The sequence below is a fragment of the Armigeres subalbatus genome, chromosome 2, assembly GCF_024139115.2.
Source record: "Armigeres subalbatus isolate Guangzhou_Male chromosome 2, GZ_Asu_2, whole genome shotgun sequence".
In the NCBI taxonomy this organism is placed as follows: Eukaryota; Metazoa; Arthropoda; class Insecta; order Diptera; family Culicidae; genus Armigeres; species Armigeres subalbatus.
The window spans coordinates 447175480-447202830 of record NC_085140.1 but is presented as its reverse complement, the minus strand read 5'-3'; the positions used below and the strand labels follow the sequence as shown (position 1 = coordinate 447202830).

The following is a 27351-nucleotide window of genomic DNA, read 5'->3' as shown; positions in this document are numbered from 1 at the left end:
CTTTACATTAAACATTTAAATTCGTTTTACCTTTTGTACGTTTCACTAAACTAACTCGGTGTTCGCGGAATTCAAAAAACACGTCCTAATGACGTCTGCTACGTTAACTGTTAATTTTAGAAATTTGATTAAAATAGACACAGAATAATTCACTCCAATCACACTTTACCTATTAGTCAAACTAGCCAAACTCAACTTAAAATACTGAAAACTTCGTAGCCTACTCGCAAACACTTCTGATTACCAGCCGTTCACTTAGCGAAATGATCGAGTTCTTGTCTGAATTTTATAAAGAAACTTATCCTTTTGAAAAGTCGTCAATTATTTTAAATTTGCGCCAAATAAATTTGAAATGGCGACAAAGAGTGCGCGCCTTTGGTGAGTCGATAAAAACGAGCACATGAGAACACTACAACAGTACATGGTCAATTTCTATTTGGATAATAATTTAGTCAAGACACAAACCTCGTAATCGACATACAAATAAAAATTCAAATTTCTTTTCGTCCGGTTTGCAAATTATTTACGTAATGTAATGTTTCACTATTTGATTAATTTCAAATAACTTTAATTTATGATTTTACTTAAAAAGAGAAAAACGTCATAAATTCTTATTTTGACTTAATCACAAATTGATTGCAAAAACGTAAAACGTTACATCACACACCCAGGTTTTATGAAAATTTGATCAGATTCACTGATCAAATTTTCATAACTCCCAGATTTGTGAGCCTTAACATCAGTACTAAAAATTCCCTCTTGCAGTTGAATCAAATAAAACAGTTTTACTCAGCCTTTTTATCCGTGAATAGAGTGTTTACTACCTACTACACCACTACTGAAACCACGATCAGCACAATGGATCTTATCCATCACTACCGCTGATCGTAACTAACGTAAACCTGGCTGACTGTATCATCAATCCTTGATTGACACTTCTACAGTCAACGCTAAACAAAGCTGGATTATCAGATTTCATCAGAACAATGTGTCTGACCCATTTCTCTGATAACCACGAAACTAAATTAAAAGTTGAATTCTATCATCGAAACATTTTTTCGACCAGTCTAGAATTTCAAAAATATAGCGCACAACCCTATTCACTTCAAATTATAAACTGACAGCATCTGAACTTGCATGCAATACATCGCGCACAAGTTCTCACTGACAACTGACAAAACATCGCAATGTCATTATGAATGACGTCTGCGAAATAAACATCGAACTGTCAGTTGTCACGACCGAAATAAACAAAAACAACGAAAAAAAAAAACTAAGAAACTCAGTTCCTGTTGGAAAAAGTGTTCACGTTTTGGACAAGCTGCTATCGAGGACGTCGTGGGACCGAAAATTTCATCTTAGTCGTCTTAAAACTGGGGAGTATTCGGTATAATTTCTCTTAATCTCTAGAATCTAATTATTTCCTATCTTTCCAGGTCATTCATCGTGGGATTATCCTAAAACCGACCTCCGTCGGGAAAATTAAATAGAAAACAAATCGCAAAAAAGATGTAAAGATTTTTACACGCGGTATCGTGCCAAATTTGATGTTCTTAACCATCGCTAACGAATAATGTTCTGCATGCTGAGCCATTTGAAAAAAAAAACCATATTAAATCTGGAATTACTGTCGACTGTTGATCCGGTATTTACCCGAACCTAACATGGAAGTGTTTCTACGAGTACTTCCTAGGACACAAGCGCCGACGGATGCCAGTGCCTCATAAACAGTCGACTTCATCTAACCGATCTTCCAAACGACATGGCGGTCATATACTACATCACGTTAATCATCGATTACCCTCAAATATTGACGAACATGCAGTGAACTCTTCGCACAATCTGACCAAAGGATTTTTTCTGTCATCGGGTTTCGCCGCGAAATGTATCAGATGATAATTTACAGGGAATATTTTGTTTCAATTTTCACTTTTCACTTCTAACTAGCATGTACTAATTTTCCCAATGTGTTTTAGGTACCGAATTCCATAAAACTAAAACCGAATCTCAATATTTACAATCGGAAGGACGAAGAAGGTTTGGCGTGGAGTGTACCCACTGCCTAGTATCCACGATCGAAGGTGGAAACGATCCTTGCAAACGGCCGACTGGATTTTCGGGTGAGTCATTTTCTACTATCGACTAACGTATTTTTAAACCTAACCTATTTTAAGTTTTCAAACTAACTTAGTCAAGTAAGCCTTTTCGCTAACGTCAAGTTCTGTATCACTGATTGATTTTAATTTGCTATTTACATATTTTTTTCCATTCTTGCTATTTGATTTATCATGTTTTCATTGTTTTGCATTATTTTTGTACATTGCTTTTGATATAGGTAATGTCATAGCTTTTTAAAGATTAGTATTTTATAATATACTAATTTATCGCGATTTCTCATGCGGAATTTATAAAACTGTCAAACGCTTTTTTTTTAATGCAATTTTTTTTTCAACTGTCGGATAGTTTTCACGATTTCTCATGCGGAATTTAGAAAACTGTCGAAAAATTTTCTAAACTTAATATTTTTTTAGAAAATTTGCATGAAATATTCCTAAATTATTTCCATTTTCGTCCACAAGGTCGTAGCTATCACCTAAAACTCTTTCAACATATGCTACAACATATTTAGCTCCTAATTTTGCACAAAAATCTTTCGATTTGTCTGATAATACTGTATTTTTCTTTAATATTTTTTCTCCTACTTGGTAGGTCGGTGCGTTTTTACTTGATCTTAAATTATAGTATCTCGCTTGCTTTTGATACGCCTCAGATAGATTTTTCCTCACTTGTTGGTACAATTTTTCTCGCTCTGTGTCATTGAGTGAAGAGTAATTCGACCCGATAGAATGATGTCTCATTCTTTCGTACTCGGCTCCATTTGAGATCATGTTTCTCCCAAATGTGAGAAAATATGGTGAGTACTTAGTCGAATCGTGGACTGAGTTACGAATCGCACAAGCTATTTGCTGTAAATTCTCAGTCCAATGTTTATGGTTGCCTTTCAGAGTGGCTCTTATAGCTGTAGTAACTACTTTATTCACCCTTTCTGTGTTATTAACTTGTGGGTGGTATGAAGGTGTGAGCCAATGCTTCACCCCATATTGCTTAAGTAATGCGGCAAAATCTTTAGAGGTAAATTGACTACCGTTATCTGTCAATACCATTTCTGGAACCCCGAAGAGCAGAAATATTGCCTGCTCTAAGAATTGTACCAATGACGAAGCCGTGGCTTGCCTAAATGGTTGGACCATGATGAACTTAGAGAACACATCCGTTACTACTAATAAACAAGTAAATTTACCCTTACCGGAGGAAGGAAAAGGACCAACGTAATCTAACGTTATGAACTGAAACGGATAGTCACAATATTTCTTCTGTGACCCCATAGTCGGGGTTGGGTTTATATTTATTCCTTTCGATGTCTTACAAGGTAAACAGTTTTTACAAAACGTTTTGACCTCAGATGCCATTTGCGGCCAGAAATATTTCTCTTTTAACGCACTAAGAGTTTTTCGTACCCTAAATGTGCTGGATTATGTACGTATTCAATTAAAGAGAGTCGTTCGGACTCTGGAGGATAATACTTCCATTCAAAGCGCTTGTCTCTGAATTTCAATGGTTCCTCAACGTACTTGTAAATACACTTTCCAGTTACTTTAAAGTTTTGTAATCGTGTGGAGCCTTTACGATTTTGTCAATTAGTTCAGTATAGGTTTGGTCTAAAATACGGATTGCGTTAATCCGAGATAAGCAGTCAGCAAGAATATTGTCTTTACCTTTACGATACTGCAATACAAAATCGTAAGATTGCAGTTTAAGTGCCCAACGGAGCAACCTTGAGTTCGCATTTGCTGCTGTGATCGAAAATAACCACGTTATGCTTTTGCAGTCTGTGATTACCGTAAAAGTTGTCCCTTCTATGTAGTGCCTAAAATTTTCCACCGCCATGAGTACTGCTAGGCACTCTTTCTCGGTGGCTGCATATTTTCTCTGGGTACTTGAAAGCTTTTTGCTGTAGTACCCAATGATACGTTTTCCGTCATCAAATTGCTGCAACAGTGCTGCACCTACTGCTAACTGAGAAGCGTCTGTTTCAATTATAAACGGTCTTGTGTAATTGGGATTTGCCAAGACCGGTGCAGATGTTAAGACCGATTTAAGCCCCTCTACGCCATCTCCGCCTCATCTGACCACTTAAACTTTTTAGATTTTTTGAGTAAATCTGTTATCGGTGCAGTCAAATGGCTGTACCGTGGAATAAATTTTTGGTAGAAGCCCATCAGGCCCATTAGCCTTCTAACATCCCGGATAGATTTTGGCCTCAGGTAATTTAGGATTGGCTCTAATTTCGCGCTGTCAATGGACAGACCATTTTCTGTCAATAAGTATCCCAGGTATTTTACCTGTTTTCTACAAAAGCGGCTCTTCTCAACCGAAATGGTTAAACCTGCCTTTCTTAAACGGAGTGCAACTTCTTCTAGTAAACGGAAATGCTCTTCTAACGTTTCCGTCGCGATAATAATATCATCAAGATAAACGAATACAAATGGCTCTAGGTCGAACCCAATTGCTAAATTCATAAGTCTGTTCATTGTGAACGGTGCATTCTTTAATCCAAAGGGAACCACTTTGAACCTGAACAGGCCTTTTGGGGTTCTGAATGCAGTGTAGTTCCTAGAGGATTCCTTCAGTGGAATTTGGAAATATGCATCCTTCAAGTCCACAATACTGAAGTATTTCGCCTTCTGTAATCTGTGGAAAATCTCGGTCATGTTCCTCATAGGATACGCGTCTTTTTCGTTACAGAATTAATCCGTCTCGAATCAAGACAGACTCTAATTTTGCCATTTGCTTTCTTGACTGGCACCAAAGGACTGGCAAATTCCGAGGTGCATTCCTCTATTACATTAAGGCTCTCCCATCTTCCTAACTCTTCTTGTATCTTCTCCCAAATCTTTGGCGAGTAACGATACATCGGCAAGTCTCTCATCTTCCCTTCTGAAACCAACTCAATCTCATGTTCGATCAGTGTTGTTTTACCTAAGTTTCCTGAGCTTGTGCACGCGAACTGCCTCAACGTTTCCTGAAGTCTTTGTCTTTCTTCTACCGATAGTAAATGTTCAGTCTCAATAGTGTCAATAGCATTGCCTGGTTCATCAGGCAAGTCCAAGGTCAGGACGTCTAAAGATTCGTCTCCCTCAGGCTTTGCTGTGAACTTTATTTCTGGTTCCAGCGGTCTAACCAGCTGAATAGAGAGCGATATCATGTCTTCGTTCGTACTGTGTGACTGTGGCACAACAGTTAGACAATTTATCTCATTGCCTGCCAAACCTGAAGTCCATGTCAATTCTAAATCCTGAAGTTTATTCTGGGAAGCGATCATTGGACGAATCTGAAACGCCCTCCAAAAATCCATCCCTAAAATTAAAGGTTTCCTTATTTCTGGAACAATAAGGGTGGGAACAACTTTGTTTCCGTCCCTAGCGTGTACGGGATATTCACATAGCCCAAACACTTGTGTTCTGTGTCATCTGCAGTGCAAACTTTTATACTTGATTTCAGTATTTTTAACCCGTGTGATTGCACAATATCTAGTGCGCTCATCACACTGGCACCTGCTCCCGAATCGAGCAGAGCAATAACTTCAGTTCCTAATATATTGACCTTCACATGAGGACAAGCACTTGGGTTTACCCTAATCTCTAAAACTGTATTTTGTTGTTTGGGAATTCCTTCCAACAGCGAGGCGACTGGATTCCTTTCAAACACCCCGCATCTAGTTTGTTGGACGAAAATTTCCTGTGCGCCTCTCTGATATAGCGGAGCATGATTCCTCTCGCAGTTTCTAGTTGTCCTTCCTGGATTTCCACAGGCATAACAAAATATCTCTTTCGGCTGCCTACATTCTCTCCAAATATGCCCTGTGTTCCTACAATTCCAACACAATAGCCCTGTAGCATTATTTGCTTGCTGCTCTTGACTGTTTGCGTTAGGTCGCTTCGTTTGCGTTTTTGTTGAATATTCGTTGGGCCGGCTTTTTCGTCCTAACCTCGTTTACTCTGAGCGATTGAATGTGTTCATCATCTGAATAGTCATCGTCCGAGTCTTCAATACTCAGCTGATGAAGTTCTTTTCGGTTTTCTTGAACTCTATAGAAGCTTGGATCGTTAGCGTCGATCTTATGATTAACTTCTATCAGGTCTTCCAGGTTCTCTATGTCCAGAACCGATAGTCTGGAGCGATAATGCGGACGCATATTCTCCCAGATCAACTCAAATAGTGTTCTGGACGAAAAAGGTCGTTGTAGACATTGGTTTAATTTCTCAACCTCTGTCACAAATGCTATGAACGTTTCGCCTTTTTTCTGTTTCAGTTCCCTAATCTGAGCACGAATTCCTCTGTCTCTATTGGGATTTCCATACCGAAAACGAATTTCGTTTTCGAATCTGTTCCAACTAGTAAAATTGCTCTCTCTGGTGAACCACCAATCGTATGCTTCCCCCTTTAGTCTTCGGTGTATATTCATGAGTAATTCTTCCTTTGATACCCCTTCATGACGCGCAAGCTTTTGTATTCTACTTAAAAAATCTTCCACCTGAATACTTCTGCTATCTCCCGAAAAATTTAGGTCCCAACTGTCTACGCGCGATTTCCTGTAAAATCTTCTTCCGTGTTCTGAACTTGATGATCTTCTCCTTCTTCTACTTGAATCCTGTCGTTTATTCCTGTAGCTCCTATCTGAATCGTACTCACTCTCTGAATTACTTCGGCTGACTCGCCTTGACCTGCCTTTAACCCTTCTATTCTTCAAATTTTCTTCACTACTTTCCGAACTGAACCTCTTCCTTCTGCTTCTTCCGTCAGGGCTTTTATTTTTCCGTGATGGTCGGCTCTTATAGCACTCCGGCGGCCTCCTCTCACTCCTACCTCTGTCATTTTCCTCATGTTCTTCCCAACCTTTATGAGATTTCCGGCTCTTAATGCTCTCCGGCGGCCGTTTATCTCTTCTAGTTTCCTTTCCATAATTTTCTTTGGATGATAACAAGCGCTTATGGCTCTTCGGCGGCTTTTCATCATCTGTTTCCTCATCACTTAAAATATCTCTTTCTCTTGAACTCAGACGAGATTTTTGGCTCTTACTGCTCTTCGGCGGCCCTGTATCATCGCCCTGTAATTTATTTTTACTTGATGTTGCTTCCTTGTACAATTTATCTTGCTTCCAAAGCACAAACTCTCTCCATTCTGCTTCTAATTCCTCCTGCTTTTCTTGTTCTTCTTGTTCTTGTGCCTTTCTTTCCATCTCTCTCTTCGCTTCTTCCTTCTTCAACAGATACTTCCTTTCTTCTTCCTCTTTCTTTTCTCGATCCCGTCTCTCTCGTTCTTCTTTCTTCTTTTCCTTGACTTTATCCTCATTACTTGATTCTTCTTTGACTCCCTTCTGCACTCTACTTTCTCCTCTGTTCTTCCTGCTATCCTCTGATTCGCTATCTGCAGTTGGATCTGTATAGACTTTATGCCCAACGCTTTTCAAAATCTCTGTAATTTGGGCACACAGTTTTGCCTGATTTTGTTCTTCAGAATCATCCTGAATCACCGCGGTTTTTGTTCGAATGAAATAATGTCGCAATCTGGAAACCAAAGCGAGATCGAATTTCTTGTTCAAACTCAATGCTATGGATTTGACGTTCTTATCAATTCTTAAGACTTCATCGTTGAAATTATGTTTTGTCACCCAAGTAGTTTTACCTTCTTTCTCTTCAAGCAATAATCTTGCTAAAAACCTTCTCTTATCCTCTAGATTCTCCCTACGGTCCACTAACTGTCCACGCAACTTCAAATCAAAATTCACTTCATCTTCTAGCAGATGATCTGCAACCGGTAAAATATACCGAAGACTCATTTTCGACTTCTTTTCTCAATTGAGATTATGAAAAGAAACAAAATTTATGAAGTAATTCAATTCAATTAAATATTAAACTAACCTAAAATTCAAATTCAAAATAAAAATCTTAACCTATAATAAATTCAATTCAATTCAAAAACTTAGCCTAAAAATTCAAAAAAAATAATAATAAAATTAAAATTTAAAATAATAATAATAATAGAAAAAAATTCAAAAATTCTGATTCAACTGAGAGAATTAGTAATTTTGACGTTGGGCGCCACTGTAACCGTTCGCGAATGGTTTCGAGGTGATTTTAAACACGGTGGCTTAAGCGCCACTCTCGAAGAGAGACCACCGGTCGTGTTCCCTATTTGCCCGACTTTCACAGACCCTTTACCTCTGGGGACTCTCGAACGGTCGCTGGCTCCAAAATTACTTACGCTTAATATTCTTTACCCACTTCCCACCTACCCGAACTCGCTCAACCCACTGAAAAAGAACGGAAAGTAACTTTCGAAGACAACTTTAAGACTGTAGCCACGGCAAACGCAATGGGAGTGAATTTTCCCAGCCCCGTGAAACGCAATACAACTAAAACTCAAGCTAACTTCCTCAAATTACTTAACGGCATTTATTCTTTAATTCGGGTTGGACGTATCGGTACGGAATGGAAAAAGAGAGCTAATCATGGCCATGAAAATACAAGCTCACATACCTGCGCAGGATTTTGCTTCACGATGCACTGATGCGAATACTCCGCCGGGAAGATGGCGACGATGTCCTCCGACCAGGTTGTGGCGATGGCGGCCGATTGGCTTTGCCGCAGATGCTGCAGATTGGCGCGCAGCGATGGAGGTCGAGCTCGAGCGATATGGCCGAAACTAAAGATGCGGAGGGAGTGGCGGCTGGACGGAAGGCTTCCGATTTCGGAATCGAGAGTGGTCCGGAATAACCGTTCCCTCAAGCTAGTAGCTTCCTTTCCCTAACGACCCGGCTTCGCGTACCTTTCCGGTTCACCAAGCGCGTCGGTTCGGGTTCGGTCCAGCGTACGATTAATGACGACGTACGGGGACCGCACTCTCGGGACTGATCCACGGGAATTGGCTTGGGGATCTTACCTTCGACGGTTGATTGGCGACCGCCGAGTTTTCGCTTTTAGACGAGCGACTTCACTCCTCCTCCGTTTAACTGCCTTTACAGGCGGGCCTTAACGCACGCTCGAGCTCTCGATGTCCGTTGGACGAAATGGCGGGCCCTGTAGACGCCACACGTATTCCCGTACCCGACTCCGGTCGAATACACGAAATCCAGCCCGTACCAAAAGCGCAATGCGCTGGAAAGTCCAACGCGAATTCGTTTTATTAACAAAACTTTACATTAAACATTTAAATTCGTTTTACCTTTTGTACGTTTCACTAAACTAACTCGGTGTTCGCGGAATTCAAAAACACGTCCTAATGACGTCTGCTACGTTAACTGTTAATTTTAGAAATTTGATTAAAATAGACACAGAATAATTCACTCCAATCACACTTTACCTATTAGTCAAACTAGCCAAACTCAACTTAAAATACTGAAAACTTCGTAGCCTACTCGCAAACACTTCTGATTACCAGCCGTTCACTTAGCGAAATGATCGAGTTCTTGTCTGAATTTTATAAAGAAACTTATCCTTTTGAAAAGTCGTCAATTATTTTAAATTTGCGGCAAAACAAATTTGAAATGGCGCAAAGAGTGCGCGCCTTTGGAGAGTCGATAAAAACGAGCACATGAGAACACTACAACAGTACGTGGTCAATTTCTATTTGGATAATAATTTAGTCAAGACACAAACCTCGTAATCGACATACAAATAAAAATTCAAATTTCTTTTCGTCCGGTTTGCAAATTATTTACGTAATGTAATGTTTCACTATTTGATTAATTTCAAATAACTTTAATTTATGATTTTACTTAAAAAGAGAAAAACGTCATAAATTCTTATTTTGACTTAATCACAAATTGATTGCAAAAACGTAAAACGTTACAAGCTACGACCCGGATAGGGTCGGACAGGACCCCATTGTGCAGCACTCTACACGAAAAGGCCTCGTACTGTGCTTCGATGAGGCCGATGATTTTCTCAGGAACCCCCTTGCGTCTCAGGGCGCCCCACATATTCTCGTGATTGAGACGGTCGAAAGCTTTTTCGTAGTCAATGAATACCAAGTAAAGGGACTCTTGGAATTCGTTGACCTGCTCCAAAATGATGCGGAGCGTGACAATATGGTCCACACAGGATCTTCCGGCACGGAATCCGGCTTGCTGCCGCCGGAGAGTCGCATCGATCTTCTCCTGAATCCGGGCTAGGATAATTTTGCACAGAACTTTGAGAACGGTACACAGCAACATAATGCCTCGCCAGTTATCGCATACAGTCAGGTCACCCTTTTTGGGCACCTTCACTAAGATACCTTGCATCCAGTCGACCGGGAAAGTTGCGGTGTCCCAGATATTACGAAATAAACGATGCAGTAGTTGAGCGGATGTCATGGGGTCAGCTTTGAGCATCTCGGCTGATATGCGATCGACCCCTGGGGCTTTATTCGAATTCATGCTTTGGATGGCTGTTTGAATCTCTAGCAGTGATGCAGCTCCGGTATTGACACGTGTTATACGTCGGATCCTAGGATCAGATCATGCCGAGGTGGTGATAGCCTGGTTGGCACTTGAAAAGTTGTTCGAAGTGCTCGAACCAGCGTTTCAGCTGGTCAGTTGGGTCGGTCAATAACTGATCATTCGCGTCTTTCACAGGCATCGTTGCATTCATCTTCGCCCCGCTTAAGCGTCGTGAGATATCGTAGAGGAGGCGAATGTCCCCGGTTGCGGCGGCTCTCTCTCCTTCGTCGGCCAGAGAGTCTGCCCACGCTCGCTTGTCCCGTCGACATGAGCGTTTTACTTCCTTCTCAAGAGCCGTGTATCGTTGACGGGCTAAGACTTTGGCTCCTCTGGTTTTCGATCGCTCTATCGCGGCTTTGGCTTCTCTTCGCTCCTCTATCTTCCTCCAGGTCTCATCGGTGATCCATTGTTTTCTCTGGGTGCGTAGTTCGCCCAGATTGTTCTCGCTGGTGGCGATGAAGGCATTCTTGACGGCGGTCCATTGGTCTTCCACGCTGCCACCTTCCGGAATATCTGCAGCACGCGTCTCCAGTTCTTCAACGAAGGACCGTTTCACCGTGGCATCTTCCAGTCGGCGTGTGTTGAATCGTCGTCCAACTCTTTCCTCCTGCCGACGAATCCGCGCAATGCGCAGGCGTATTTCGCCGATGAGGAGGTGATGATCAGACGCGATATCGGCACTACGTTTATTCCGTACATCAAGAAGGCTCCGTTTCCATTTTCGGCTGATGCAGATGTGGTCGATTTGATTTTCTGTAAAGCCGTCACGGGAGACCCACGTGACCTTGTGAACCGGTCGATGAGGGAAGAGCGATCCCCGATCACCATGTCGTTATTACCACAAAATTCTGCGAACAGCTCTCCGTTTTCGCTCATTTCTCCGAGACCATGGCGTCCCATAATGCGCTCATGGTTCGAGTTGTCGGATCCGATCTTCGCATTGAAGTCGCCCAAACAGATCTTGATATCACCCTTCGGAATTCTATCTACGACGGCATTGAGTTGACTGTAGAAGTTCTCTTTGTCTTGCAGATCAGCAGCATCGGTTGGCGCATAACATTGGATTATAGTAAGGTTTCGGACCCGTGTTCTAAATCTGGCAACGATTATCCTTTCACTTATAGGTTCCCACTTCATAAGCGCAGAGTGTGCCTGAGCGCTTAGTAGGAAGCCAACTCCGCGATGCCGGGGAGCGTGTTCACCTCGTAAACCAGAGTATAGCAGAACTTGTCCCGACGGCGTTCTGTGTTCTCCAAAGTTTGGCCAACGGACTTCACTCAGTCCCAGGATCTCAAGCTTCATGCGGCGTGCCTCATTGGCAAGTTGTGCCAATTTACCCTGCTGGGCTAGGGTTAAAACGTTCCATGTTCCTATTCGTATCCGTTGTTTCGCGCTAAGAGTCGTCGCCGTAAAATCAGTCCGTATTCTTTCATTATCGGATTCTCGAACAAATTGATGTTTCGGGAACAGTAGGTTGTTGGCCCAAGGTTCCCTATCCACCGGGATGGGGCTGCCATCTTAGGTATAGCTTCCGGGGAATAGCATTTCATAGCCGCACCTCCTTGGTGGACAGACGCTCGATCAGTCGGGTCAAATTTGTTTAAAGTCCCACCCAATACCAGGACTAGGCTAGTGCGCTTTGAGCGGCACACGGTCGCTTTGATAGGGCCTGCTTGGGGACACATGCAGCTTTTTATAGAAGTTCAACAGAGCCCACTGTCGAACCCCACCACATCCTAGGCAGACCCCACAGTACGCACCCTCTCACTCTAGCTGATGTCAGAAGGACAACAGTGCCCAGGCTGCACTACCAGCTAAGTACGTAACCCTTAGCTGGCGGTCAATTGTCATCGGAAGACCCGTGGAAGCGTGAGTATTGGAACTTGTGAGGACCAGAGCTATGTTAGGCGCCCTTCCCGGATGTCAACTCACCATTTCGCAGCCCGTTTTCGTATCCTACTTGGAAACTTCTTCAGTGTTTGTTATCGACTGGAATTCGATGTGATTGTAAAAACTCGTCTTATGACAAGTGAAGACATTCCACTAAAAAGCTCAAAATAATTTGCTTAATAGTCAAAAAATAATTTAATCGTTAATCATAATCAATATTCATTGTCAAAAATGAACAAATCATTAATCATAATCTTTAATCATAGAGTTGAATGATTTAATCATAACAAATTTAATCATTCATTGGTAGCTTTATTCATTAACGCTCTGCGCCAGATGCAGGGCACTGAATCCACGGCCAGCTTTTTTTTTTGTATCTTTATTAAGGAGACTTTCAGCCCGCGGCTGGCTCGTCTCCGCACGGCCAGCTTCGCATACTGCTCGTTCTAACGCCTCCAAGTCAGTCTTGATCCACTTCACCACTCCGAGACTGTACGACGTCAACAAGGGCACGGCAAACGTGTTTATCGTCTTCACCTTGTTGACGGTCGATAAAAAGCTCTTCAAAATACCGTTGACACGATGCAAGAACTTTTCCTGCAGCTCCTTCTTGATCATCGTGTGGCGAATTCCCTTCAGTTGCAGGAAACCTAGGAACTTGTACGTTTCGCCTTCAACCATGTTTCGAATCTCTTCCTGTTCGTTGACGCGGAAACTGTCGTACTGAATACCGTTACAAGCTGCAGAAATTGGTGCAGCTTCTCCACAGATTCCGCAAACAGCTTCAAGTCAATAGAAGGCCAATAAACGTGACGCATTCACGCCCGGATTCTATAGAAATGCCTCCAGCATCTTCTTCGGCAATGTCTTCAGGAATTCCACCATCAATTTCGCCAGGAATTGATCCGAAAATTCCACCAATATTTACTCCAAGAAATCCTCCACGAATTACTCTATAAGTTCTGCAGGGAATTTTTCAGATAATTCTTTCGTGCTGTTTCTCATAAAAATTTCTGAAAAATTGCACCGTGGAATTCCAAAGAATATTCCGTGGAAATTCCGCAGCATTGCCAGTAAACATTCCTGAGAATTTCGCGAAAAGTCTTCAAATTTCTTGTGTAAATTCCATAAATTTTCCGTGAAAGTTTCGAATATTTTTTTGTGAAAATTTCAGGAATTCACAGAAATTTTATACAGAAATTATACCAAAAATGATATCAACAATGGAATTTCGGAGGAATTCCTAGATTAATTCCTGAAGAAACCCTGAAAGAACTCCGGTGGAAACCTCAAGATTTCCACTGGGAGATCCTCCAGGAGTTTCTTCGGAAATTCTTCTGAAATTCCTCCGGAAATTCTTCCAGGAGTTTCACTGGTGGTTCCTCCAGTAATTCCTCCATTCCTCCGGGAGATCCTCCAAGAATTATTCCGGTAGTTCTATCGGCAGTTCTTACGGGGGTTCCTCTGAAAAATCATTTGGGCTTCTTAAGGAATTCATGCAGAAATACCTCCAGAAGCTCTTTCAAAATTTCTCTGGGAGCTCCTCAAGGTATTCTCCGGGAGGTCCTCTGATGATGATGATGGTCCAGCTATATATCCCTTCAAAGGTTTAAGCTAGATGAGATTTGTTTATGAAAGAAGAATTCTCCAGTATTTTTTTCGAGAATTCTTCTGGTAGTTTCACTGGCAGTTCCTCCGGGGGTTCTTTTGAAAATTCTCCCGGGAGTTTCTTCAGAAATTCCTCCGGAAGTTCCTCCGGGAATTCCACCGGCAGTTCATCCGGGAGTTTCTCCGGAAATTCCTCCGGGAGTTCCACCAGTAACACTTCCAGGAAATCATTCTGGCTTCTTTCAAGAAATCATTTAGGCTTTCTTCAAAAATTTAGCTGGAAATTCCTCCCGAAGTTCTTCCGATAGTTTCTCTGGGAGTTCCTCCGAGAGGTCCTCTAGGAGTTCTTCTATGAGTTTCTCCTGAAATTTCTCCGGGAGTTTTTACGGGAGCTTCTCCGGCAGTTCCTACGGGAATTCCTCCGTGAGATCCACCGGCAGTTTCTATGAGTATTTCTCCGGGAGTTTCACCGGCAGTTCTGAGAAGGAACTCCCGGAGGAACTCCCAAAGGAATTTCTGGAGGGATTCCCGGAGAAATTATCACAAGAATTTTCGGAGGAACTACCGGTGGAACTTCTGGATGAATTTCGTGAAGAACTACAGGAAGAATTTCCGGAGTAAATCCTGGAAAAAACTCTCGTTAGAACTCCTGGATGAACTCCCAAATGAACTTCCTTAAGAAGATCCTAAGACCTAATAAGACCTCTCGGACGAACTCCCGGAGAAATTCTCCGAGGAACTTCTGGAGGAGTTTATAGATAAAGTCTAAATGAAATCCTGAAAGAAAGCCCGAATAAATTCCTGGAGGAACTACTGGTGGAACTCCCGGAGGAATTTTCAGAGGAAGAGCCGGTAGAATACCTGGAGTTGAATTTCTAGAGGAACTTCCGAAATCCAATTTCTCTTGAAATTCCTGTCAAATATCCTCCAGGAATTCCCTGTGAAGTTCCTGGAAGGATTGCAAGAGGAACTTTTGGAAAAACTCCTGGAGGAGCTCCCGGAGGAACGAGTATCGTGTTGAAGCATTCCGCCAACCGCCCGTGGACCGTTGCGAGTTTTTTATACCAGAAATTATGCGCAAAATCGGGACCTGGTGAAGCCCAGTTCCTGGTATACCGGGTAGCATCACGTATGTCTTGGGCGGTCACGGTGAAAACGGAAATGTCTCCACTTCCAGCACAATATCGCTCTTCTTCTGCCATCCACATCGCATCGCCGTTGTGTATGACGGGGTTCTCCCACAGATTGGACCAAAATTGCGTGACTTCTCCAATCTCCGGAAGGCCTTGGCCAAGGTCGGTTTTGTCATTTCGGATGTGGTTGTAGAACTCCGTTTCGTTGATGTTCGGTTTTGCTCCTTCCTCTTCGAACATTCTCCATAACGTCGCAATCGTTTAGCAACAGTACTCAACCGCTGTATATGGGTGTCGATGATCTCAGTTATGTTCGCCTCGGTGAGATCACGGAGTTCTGTGGGTTTCACAATTTCAGCAACATTCCGAATTGCAACACTCGATCGGAGTGTTTTGCGGAACATTCTTCAACCACCTCGATTTCGTAATCACCGATACAAACTCGTGGTGGATGGCTTACATTGTCATCTCTTGAGCCCCTTCCTATCATGAGCTGCTAAAATTGTGTAATAATCTTGTTTGCCTTCCTACTCGGATGGAATAGAATCTGTATTCAGTGCGCATTCGTTGAGCAAAAATTTGTCTTAAATGGTAAATAAAAGATGGTTCTTTCCGGTCTTGCTTGAGTTTAGGATTGTGTTATCGACAAGTATTTGTTTTCTTTTCCATGGTGGAGTAGATGGTACGTAGAAAGGTCTGGTTAGTTCTATAGTTCCCCTAAACTGTGGCTGCTGAGTTTGATCGTTTGATCACTGTTCGATGGTTAACGAGCATTGTTGGCTACCTTTGCTGCAACCATCGCCAATCTTTAGTTCAAAAGAATTCTGATGTCTGGGATATCTGCTTCGGCCTGAATAATCCACGATGGTTCGTAAGGCATTGTTGTAGAAACTTTCGAGCCGTTTGATTTCCGTGTTGGTGTCGCTAATAAGCGAATTGTATGGAATCTTAACGGATATTGTAAGATAATCTTCCAAAATATTGATGGATTGTGGCAGGATGTTTGAGGTCATCCAAAATATTTCACGGAATGGCTTTGAACCCTTAATACCATTCGAATTTCAGATCACATTTAAAAATGATTGTGTTATTCAAACTGCATTTGAGCTTAAAATTAGAAGTCTTCATTTTATTCATTACAAGATAGCGAGTTAATCATGAACAATGTATATAATCCAGTCAGTTCTATAGTTAAAAAACACTTACATTACTGCAATGAATTTTGAACAATCTTTTAGTCTTCTGATAGCTTATGTGACGTAATTTAAATTTGAAAAATCGAGGATATCGTATCCGACAAGTGAGACGTTCATCGGGCCCTCATAGCTTTATCTTCTTAATTAATTCCCCTTTTATTAATAATGAGATATCTAAGCCAAAAATGGACCAGGCCGGGGTTGATATCCAGCTTTGATCTGCCACGGTACGCTGCTCCTTTCCAAAATATTGAGGAATTTAATAACTGATTGCAATACTTTAACAACACAATCTGTAATTGGATAATGTGTAATTTCTCAATTGTATATAACCTGACTCAAATGTGTTTCACTCAGCGGACTAGTCAAACCGATCCGCCCAAAATCTCGAGCACAAAAGAACAGCGCGCGCTATCCACCGAATAGAGAGTACAAAGCTCTTTTGTGGTCCATTCCGCCGACCGACGACGGCGTGACCAAACAAAACATAATAAAAAATCTGACTTATCCGAATTCCGACCGTGTCTCGAATGGCGAAACACTAACTCCCCCACACCCCCTCGGAGCTGCCCGTTGTCATGATGATCGCGAAAGTCTTTTCTATTTATAAGTTAATTAAATAGTACTAATTCAATTTCTCGCTATTTTGTGGTTTCGTCCCTCGAACCTGGCAGCAGGGCAGGACGGCACCAGACGGGAGGAGAAAAGATATCAAAAATCGTAAAAAGAAGTAAACGGCTACGGAGGTGGCGGGAACACGCGCAAAGAACCGCTTCAGCGGACCGTGAGCATCTCGGATCGTTGCGCTCGCTCGTTTGCCAGCCCATCGGGATAGAGGAACCGTTCCGTTAACGAGTCAACATGATTTTGCATATGTCAAAATAGAACCAAAAAGGCGCCGCCCCGCGACCGGAGTCGGGAAAGTAGGGTAGATGGTCTTGTTTGGCAAAACGGGTGTTTGGCAGAATGTGAGATATGGGAATTTGATAACAAAGTTGAGTGCTCGTCATAGAACCTGTTTGTAAAATGTTTCCAGCGAAACATGAAACATTAATATGGAAAGCGTTGAATTCCAATTAAAACATTTCAGGAGCCATAATTTCAAAAGAGAAGAAGTAGACAACAGCAAAATCATTGTTTTCGGATTCTTACTACATTGACAAGAGATTTGTGCAACCAACGACACGCGGGAAGAACTAGGCCGGCTAATATGGTAATTATTATTGGGGATTTAGACTTCAAGATAACTTATGATTATTCGTTGACAAGGATGAAAAAAGTCTAACATGTAATAAAGATTTTGGTTTAATTGGTTATGATGATTAAATTTTGTATGATCACATGCCTTGTTTTGAAGAATTACAGTATGTGATATTGTAGTATTACAGTATGTGATCAATATCAAGGAGACTACCCTAAATCTTACAAACCGCTTTTCATTACGGTCATATGGTCATCTTTTCAAGACCCTGGTAACATGCCCTTCCTTTCCTGCCGCACCCAGCCAAATAACTCTTGAAATGGCGACAGACGGTCAGTATGATGACGACAACCGATTCATCCAACGGCCGTCGACGCCGTTCAGACCTCGTTGTACGTTTCACGTATTCAGTGGAAGCAGAGGTAGAGGTTGGTAACCGTTCTACCTTCGCTTCGGATTCATTGAAAACCGGCTTATTTTTTATCGTTTTATGTTTAGATAATCTAATTTCTTATTGCGCATTTTTTAACGCCTCGCTGCTAATCGCCAGCTTGCTGTTTGAGCTAGAGCGTGGGGTTCGGCAGAGGGTAAAGGCATTCATTTACGCTGCATCCTAGTAGCCAAGTGTAATAGGTACAGAACTGACCGTCGCGTTTGTTGACGTTGCCTATTATGATTGACTTTTTCAAGTATGATTTTGCGAAGAAGTTCTTCCAAAAATTATAAATATTGTACCGCGCACAAAAAAAAATACTCCTCCGCTTATTTTTAGTCGCAACGAAAAATAAGCGCCAGATAGTCGCCTAAGAGAAACATACCTGAAGAAAAAAAGCTACTTTGATATTTTTTTTGATTTAATTTGTAAGGTCATACTGGCGTCTGCCACGTTAAAATGCAAGGCAATGTATGAGCACTTTCCACGAGTTCATACGGAATTTATTGGAATTTTTGGGTTAGGTTCGAGAGGCAGAGGTTCGTCTTGGTTAACGAGCTGCCAATATGATAGATAGGAGAAAGCAACTGAATCTAATTGGATGTAGGAAACGAGCTTTTTAGCAGCTACTTATATAATAGCAGCTACTTATATTTTAGCAGCTACTTATATAATAGTCAAGTTGCAGGTATAGGATAGAAATGGAAACGATATAGAAGTCCATTACCAGTTCTAGTGATTGCTAGAACATGAGAAATACAAAGAAAGTTACAAAGTAGGAGAATGAAAAGGACCTGGGATTGAACATGAGATCCTCGACATCCTGCGTATGAGGCAGAAGCAGTAGCCATATGACTACCAAGCCCGTTATATTTCTGCTGTATACGATTTATTCGATTAACTTTTTTTATATTTCAATATATTTGATTTTGGACAATTTTAATTCATATAATTAATTTATTCATTTCTAATCACTTATAAAAGTCATAAAACGAGTCAGTACTATTCCATTTCATTCCATCACTTAATTGTACATTAACGGATTTTGATCTCTCGTAATTCGTCTTATGACAACTGAAAATATTCCTTAAAAAGTCAAAATAGTTTTCTTATCTAATCGGTTTTGCCTTTTTGGTTCAATCGAACTATTTTATTCAATTTGATTCTATCATTTTATGGCTCACTCGAAAAAGTATAAGAAGAAGACTCTGTTAGTACTCGATTTTCAATCATTCTATCGAATTCCTTCCATTATATTAGATTATTTCGGATAACGTTCCATGTGTTCCTGATCCAGAATAGTAAAGTGGTTAGTACGTATATTAGCGAAAAGTACCAACGAATGATGTGCCTTTTTCTTTTTGAGACGAATTTGGCTCAGGGAGATGGCCAATACCTCTAATATTTGTTAGTCTATGTATATGAATATAAATTAGCTTGTGTTTGTATCCGAATGACTTCAAGTCCACAATACAGGAGACCCCTAATTATCGGTGTGATGCGCCTTTATGCTTACTGTGCCTACGAATGCATGGTTGGGGGGTCCAAAAATAACCTAACCGCTAACGGAGACTGTGAACCACCAGGGCAGGTGAAGGGTCACAGTATTAAGCACTTACTGCGCTAACTGGCGTATTTGACTTTTTGCTTCTCCGAGATCATCGGATGCTCTTATTCAATCTCAACTAGAGGCTAAATAAAGGTGGGATTATAATTATGTTTTTTTTCACAAATGTCAGATATATGTATTCGCATTACGCGTTTTTCACAGTGTACTCTGTGGTTCGTATCTGACGTTATTGATACGATACCGATTTGGTTGTGAAGTTGTGGAGCGTATTATCTTAATTTTCCTTGGATTCAGTTGAGATAGCTCAGATCAATCTTCAGCATAAAAGAACAGCAACGATTGAACTTCGGTGACTTAAGTAAATTGGCAAATCCCAAGTGGCTTTGGCGCAGGAACCCTTACTTCAGAGATAAATAATGCAATTTCTTTGTAGATTCTCCACGACATTCTTTTGAAAATTCAAAAAAGCAATTAAAAAAAAATCGAAAATTTTAAAGAAACTGCTTTACAAATTCTTTTAGATTTTTTTTTTGGAAAATTCCTTTGAAAATTTCTTCGGAAATAGCATGAGCATGAGATGACCGTACAATTCGTAGTTGCTACTCCGTGATTGACCAGAACTAGCGGAATTGCACAGGGAACCAACAGATGGGACTTGGGGTTAGTACTCCATCCTCAATGTGCACGTTCCGAAAGCTCATTTTTTAATGGATCAATAACGGCGCCGGCCACGTCCTTACGATCATCGAGGGAAGGGAAGGAATGTTAGTGTAACAACCGTTGTTTTAGAGACCGACGAATCATCTGCATCTCTACGGTTGTTACGGGAAGGAGTATTGTGAATAGGGAGAGGAAGTGTCATTACTTAGATCAGGATTCACCTTGGTAAGTGATGTAATCTAAGTAACTAGCATGTTAATGTTGACGCGGGAACAATGTATAGATCAGTTACGACGTATTTTGTTATGTCATTGGTCAGACAGGTCAGGTAGAGCTATTGTTAATTTATCTTTTAACTGTTCGTGATAATAAGTTAGCGTGATTGTTTTATATTCATCTAACGCAAGGTAAAATAATCAATATCTTAGCGATATACTTGTTTATTTGTACATTTGGTTGTTTCTTTTCCTCTTTTCCTTGTTTTTCGAAATTTCATACCTATAGTAAACAATTTGTGATCTGAGTTAACGTGTGTCTAATTTCCAGTTATATATGTGATTCTGTAGTCGGTCATAATGGGTGTTAAAACATGATCTATCTGACTTTGTCTGCTGCCACTTCTCCATGTGATTGTAGCACCTTTTCCTTTCTTTGAAGATACATTTTTTCAGTCTAGCAGTAGTGTGAATGAAGGTTTTAAAAATCTCTCCATTGTCATTACAATTATTATGACCTAGGAGTTTACCTATCCATTTCATATCTTCCTGGTTCAGATCTTTTGATCCTAACTGAGTATTAAAGTCTCCAAATACTATGAGATGCTTTCGGTCTTTGCTGTTAGCTATCCATTCACTTAATTTACTGAGAAAAGTACTCTGTTTTATATTTGGCCAATGTATATTGATAATAATCAGGATATAATTGTTAATTCTGATTGTACACCACAGAATTTTTTTTTCTAATTTGTTCCATACTCAGTATTTTAATATTTGTATTTTTTTCCTCCTCCAATTCTCTAGTTTTGTTCAAATGATTGTCGCTCACTTTCCATATATAATTTGTTGAATCAATTTCGTCTCCTGATATATCAACAATGTGGACATTGAGTATTTCATTTCATTTTTCTAAATTTCTACAACCTTTCGGTTTTCTACTGAATTGATAATATCTACTTCAACTGGTTGATCTAGAATTTAGTGTCAAACCAGAAAATGAAATATAATTGGAACGAACTTACAGTTTTGGCTGTTAATGCATCCATATTCCCGTCTCTTGCTTACGCTCCTAAGCCATCAATAAAGGAACGAGTAATCAGCAATAGTACTTTATCCAAACTGGTAAAGAACTTGAAGTTTTAGCCCTACGGAAAGAACTATTTCCACAACATAATGGAAAACATGAATGACACCAACACACCAAATCACTCCACTTAGTCACAATTTACATTAATATATTTGTAAAAAAATTATCCTAAGTTTGGACGGTAATGAAAACAAAGAACGAAATTGAAAAACTTGACGGTAAAATTATCTTTGAAAATTTCTTCGGAAATATCTTAGAAACTTTATCCTGGAAATCCTTCGGAAATTCTTTTAGTAAAATTATTTTCAATTTCTTCCGAAATTCCTGCAGGAACTTTTCCGGAAATTTTATTAGAAGATTTAATTTCGGAAACTTATTAATGAATTGAATAAGAAATACTTATTTTTAGAAGAGTTTCTAAAGGAGATAAAAAAAAAGTCCAGAAATCTCAAAGAAATCCTAAAAAAATCCTTATAGGAATATCCGAAAGTCACATGGAATTTCTAATTAAATTTCCGAAGGATTTTCCAAAGGAATTATAAAAATCGAAAGAATTCCTGGATGAAGTTTGGAAGAAATTTTGTAAGAGCTCCAATAATAATAATAAAAGGTACACTGGAAAAATTTATTTAAGGAATTCCTGAAATACTTTCTAAAGCAATTTCTGAAAAAAAAGGTCCAAGGAATTTCTGATCCGCTTAGGACTTAGATGTTCATAAGCCATTTTAAAAAGAAATCCTTAAAAAATTTCCAAAGGAATTTTTCTAAGGAAATTTCGAAAGTTTTCCTGAAGAAATTTCCGTAGATATTTTCGAAGATTTTTTCGTAGGAATTCTGTCAAAATTGTCAAGATCCGGTTGAATTTCTAAAACAATTTCCGAAGAAATTCTTAAAATAATAGTGTGAAGTATTCCTCAAGGTTTCTCTAAAGTAATTTTCGAAGGAATATCTTGATGTATTTCCAAAACAATCTGAATCTTTACCTTGAGAATTTGACGAATGAACCCTTGTAGGAAGATCCTGAAAAAAAAAATTTCTGTAAGAATCGCTAAATAAATTTGAAGGAATAACCGAAGGAATACCTAAAAGAATTCTCGAAAAAAAATTATGAAGAAAGTTCTTCAGAAATTCTTTATGGAAATCTCCAGAGTTTCCAAAGAGATTTCTTGATAAAGTACTGGCAGAGCTCTGAAAATTTATTTCGAAGAAATTCCTAAAGCAATTACCTTACCCATTTACCTTTACCCGTAGGTGTTGTAGATACTGAAAATTTCTTTGCAAATTCTAACAAGAATTTCTACAGAAACTCTGTTAGAAATTCCTTTGATAATTCTTTCTGAAATTAGTAAATTCCACTGGAAATTTGTTTGGAATTCCTACGGAAACCTCTTCAGAAATTTCTACCTACTTACCAGAGTACCTACGAAAATTGTTTCAGGAAAACCTTTTGAAATTTCTTCAGTAGATTTTTTTTAATTAGGAAATTGCTTTAGGAATTCTGGTCAAAATTGAATGAAGAACTCCTGCAATTTTTAAATGATTTTCATCAGCAATAATCCAGGATTTTCACAAGCAAATTCTTCCAGTAATTCCTGAGGAAGTCCATTCAGAAACTCTAGGAAGAAGTTTTTGGAATTTCTTCAAAATTCCTGTTAGGGATGTCTTCATAATTTCACTAAAGAGTTCTTCTTTTATTTAATTAAAAATTTCTCTGGAAGTTTCTGTATGGCTTCTGAATATTCTTTTACAAATCCTTTTGGAAATCAGAAGTTCATATAGACCTTCTTTTATTCACCAGAACTCCGCCGGAGATCTAATCAGGAAATTCCATTGACATTTCCGTTAGAAACGCTTCCGAAGATTTCTCTAGGATTTTCAATTTCATACTTTTCCGAAAACAAACCTCCAAAAAATCTTTCAACAGAAAGAAATTTTGTATGGTTTTACTAAAAGCAAGATGAAGTTCCGAAGGAATATCCGGGTGAATTTACAAAAGAGGAAATCCCTGGAGTGGAAAGAATTTCTGAAGCATTTTCAAAAGAATTTATCGAAGAAGTTCCTGGAGAAATTTCGGAATAAATTCTCAAACAAATTTTCAAAGCAAACCCTTAAAGATTTGGGTAAGATGTTTCGAAGAAATTTCCAAAGGAATTACTAAAGTTATTTCCGAAGGAACTCCCTGGAATTTCCAATAGAATTTACGAAGAATACATACACTTCTTGTGATGAAAAAACGTTAAAGAACTTGTTTGATACGCACTCCCCTGTAGTGTCGATTTAGCATCTTCGAATGTTTAGAATCATAACTACTGAATCGATTCAATGGGCACTTAACAGTTTTGCTCCCTTAAAAATCTCCAGGATGGGATTTATCCCGTTCTACTTCAGAGAGGTTTTGATTATATCAAGCATGTTTCGAAAAAACTTTTAGTATGCAGTTTTGCTACTAGATATATCTCCATATCAGTCTGACCTTATTTCTTCTGAGATGCTTAGAACGTATTAGGCACACTCTTGATAATTGTTTGTGTTGCATTTTCTTGTACATACCGATTATCGGTATTCGGTTTTATAGAAGAGAATCCTGTAATTCTTAAGGTTTATTGGGACAAAACTGTTCTTGCTTAAAGTTACACACCTAAAAATAATCATGTAATTTTAGGTGCTGTGACACCGACATATACGAGCGTCATTTTTGACGTAAAATTAGGTGGTATTTTAATTTTACATCACAACTTTATTGACAAAAAAATTGATTGATCAGAACGAGAATCGAACATAAGTCCGCTGAGTGAGAGCCCAGCACGCTACCACTCAGCTATCTCCGTTTCTTGAAAGAGGGATGATCGAAGTAAAACTGGTTCCACGATTTGCACTGAACAAGTATTTCACTGCATCAAGTCATTGACTGCTTGTGCGTTAGGTGCGTTGCAACGGGTGCTGTGTTTAGGTTCCGTGACATGTAATTTTAAATCATCTGTCATTGAAAAATATACGATTCTGCTTATGTCATGTGGTTTTGTGTCATTTTATTGAAATACATCACCTGTAATATTCATAATTTTTTGGTGTGTATCTCACACACGTTGGTAGTTTTTATCACAGGACTCCTCGAAGATAGAGCTGGTGCAGGCGTCTATTCATGTGAGTTGAGATTGGAACAGTCCCACTCACTGGGCAGATGGTGCACTGTTTTTCAAGCGGAAATATTTTCCATTATGTGTGGAGTGCAATCCGCATTGCAGCACCGAATTATAGGCAAAGTAATATACTTCTGTTCAGATAGTCAAGCAACTGTTAAAGCTCTCGCTTAGGCCAGGTCAAGGTCGAAGTTAGTAATCGCATGTCGAACTCAAATTGAGGGACTGAATTCAGTTAATACTTTACACCTTATATGGGTACCTGGCCATTCTTCCATAGCTGGAAACGAATTGGCTGATGAGTTAGCTCGTAATGGAGCATCACATGACTTCATTGGTCCTGAGCCAGCTATTCCAATATCCAAGTGTTGGATGAAGCTTTTGATTAACTCTTGGGCTATCACTCAGCACAAACGGCATTTGAGTAGTCTGGACTTATGTCATATCCGGTAGTAGCAAGCTATTTTGCTAATCTGTCTAATGAGACTTACCCTTGCTCTTTTCACTCTTTTACTCTTTTTATTCTAAACAGAATTACACTGTCCGTTACTCTCTATGTTTCGACTTTTCATATTTCCGTGAAATCATTTGCTATAATAGTTGGTGTTTGATGATTAAAATAAGCTGTGAAATAAGAGGTACAGCCGTACAATCTCTGGCACCAAGCATATTGCGAACAGTTCCGCAATAATGTTTATTTGATCATGTGTTTTACAAGCATGAATGCAAATGATATGCCAATTAGCATCTCACGAGAAGGATCTTCCAACCAGTCCTACGACATAATTCACAAGTAAAACTGTTTACGGCCATTCCCGCTAATATGTTAGTACCCTATTAAAAGGCAACCGTTCATCAACCGTCACATCCAGTTACGAGCGACGCCCACCAGGTGACAACGACGACGGCACCCATCCGGATCGATTTGCCGTAGCATCGTTTGTACCAGAAGCAAATTCCCTCCCGGCTACGGTTTCTCCTCCGAACCCGGACCTGGTTGGCCAATGTGTCAGGAATAGTAAATTGAAGTAGGTAGGATGCAATAAAGGCGCGCGCGACTCAACGCGAGAAGCCCACCAGCCACCGTCATCCAAAAGTGGAAAGATTTCGCGGGGCAACAATGAAGAAGCAGAAACCCTACCGGCGCGCCGTAAGAAAAATAGCTCAGGAAAGTAACAAAGTAAGAATAATAAAAATGTACTTAATTTTAGTGTTTCTGCTGTCGTAAATTTATAACCACACCACCAAGCCGGGCCGAACATCGTTGCTGCAGAAGGTCTCTTCCCGCGGTACCGGTGGTGTGTAGATTGGCCCCTTTTGTGACCACTGTGTGGTGAAGGATATGCGATATAGGGATTCTGCCATTAAGAATGAAACTGGACGCGATGAGAAATATGAAAATGAAACACACTGGCGATTTGAAGAACTTTTGCAGTGACAAATAATCGCGCACCATAAGATTGTTACTCATTTAAACACCTTCCGAATCGATAATGCATATGCTCAAAAATTCAATTGTAGATACGTGGCGATTTCTTTGCTTCGATAACAAAATGGATCGTTGAATTAATTCTTTCGCTTTGAAGAACATTGTGATTCCCATTCGATTATCGCATGCCCTTACCTTAGGGAGGAAAAGGATGCTACGGCTGTGAAGTGGAACTGCTGACAAAGAACAACACTCTTCTAAAGTGTGGGCATATACCTATATATGTGTGCTGATGTTGATGGCCGGTCCAAAGATGCCCCTTTCCGTGGACGAGCGCCTAGACCTCAGGGAACGATGGTTACCTACACGGCTCCCAAAGTTAGGGATAATAAAAATAAAAATTGAAGCAAGGTGAAAGGTTAAATTTTGACGGATTGATTTAACGCTTTTTATAACAGTTTTGCTTATTGGCATGCGGCTCTCGAGGCAACAGAAGGGGAAACTGAAATCTCATTTATTATTTATAACAACATGCGTGACGATGGTGTAGGTTCGGGTATGGAAACATTTTTTTCTGGTCATTCATGCCATATGCTATAAATTACAAGCGAAACGGAATATGAAACAAGATTAATTCAAATTTGTTACGTTTTTCTAGCTGACACAATTGAAGATAGACTAGAAGAATGTTGTTGATTTTTATTACACATTCACGTTCTCGAGCACTTTAACATTGAGCTTGCTCTTTGTTTACATCTTTTAATTTCTAGCTTATTTTAAAGTGCGGTGATATTAATTGATACTCATCTCAATAGCCTGCATTATGGAGCTGAAAATCCTCGATTTTGGTAGAGATGTTACGTCGGTATTTTTATATCCATCTAATGAATACAGAAAGTACAGAATACAATCTCATGTATTAAGTGCCATGTGAGTTAACTTAGCTTAATAGCTATGAACGTTTTTTAGTTTTTCAGAAAATACAGTACAAAAGATTACGCAAGATACACATAAAAATTAATCGCATGAGAAGCACCATATGAAAAACTTACATGCACGCGATGTCTTTGACTCGTGGGATGAGTTCTTGATAATGTGAATGAATAAAATATAACTTACTTCCTGTTTGAAGTTGGTTAATTATTAATAACTAGTTTATTTGTGGACGCAGTAGCGCCCGTGGCAAGTTTTTTTATATTATATATAAAAATATTATAACTAATTTATATTTTTTTAGTATAAACGG

General features: G+C 39.8%; 1 long non-coding RNA gene across 1 annotated transcript; it reads left to right on the top strand.

The window, feature by feature from the left end:
* Window positions 1–282: 282 nt before the first annotated feature.
* LOC134218156 (uncharacterized) lies at window positions 283–26016 on the top strand. Its single transcript, XR_009981267.1, has 3 exons — window positions 283–2120; window positions 25521–25826; window positions 25888–26016. It is a non-coding gene; the product is annotated as an uncharacterized LOC134218156 (long non-coding RNA).
* The last annotated feature ends 1335 nt before the right edge of the window (window positions 26017–27351 follow it).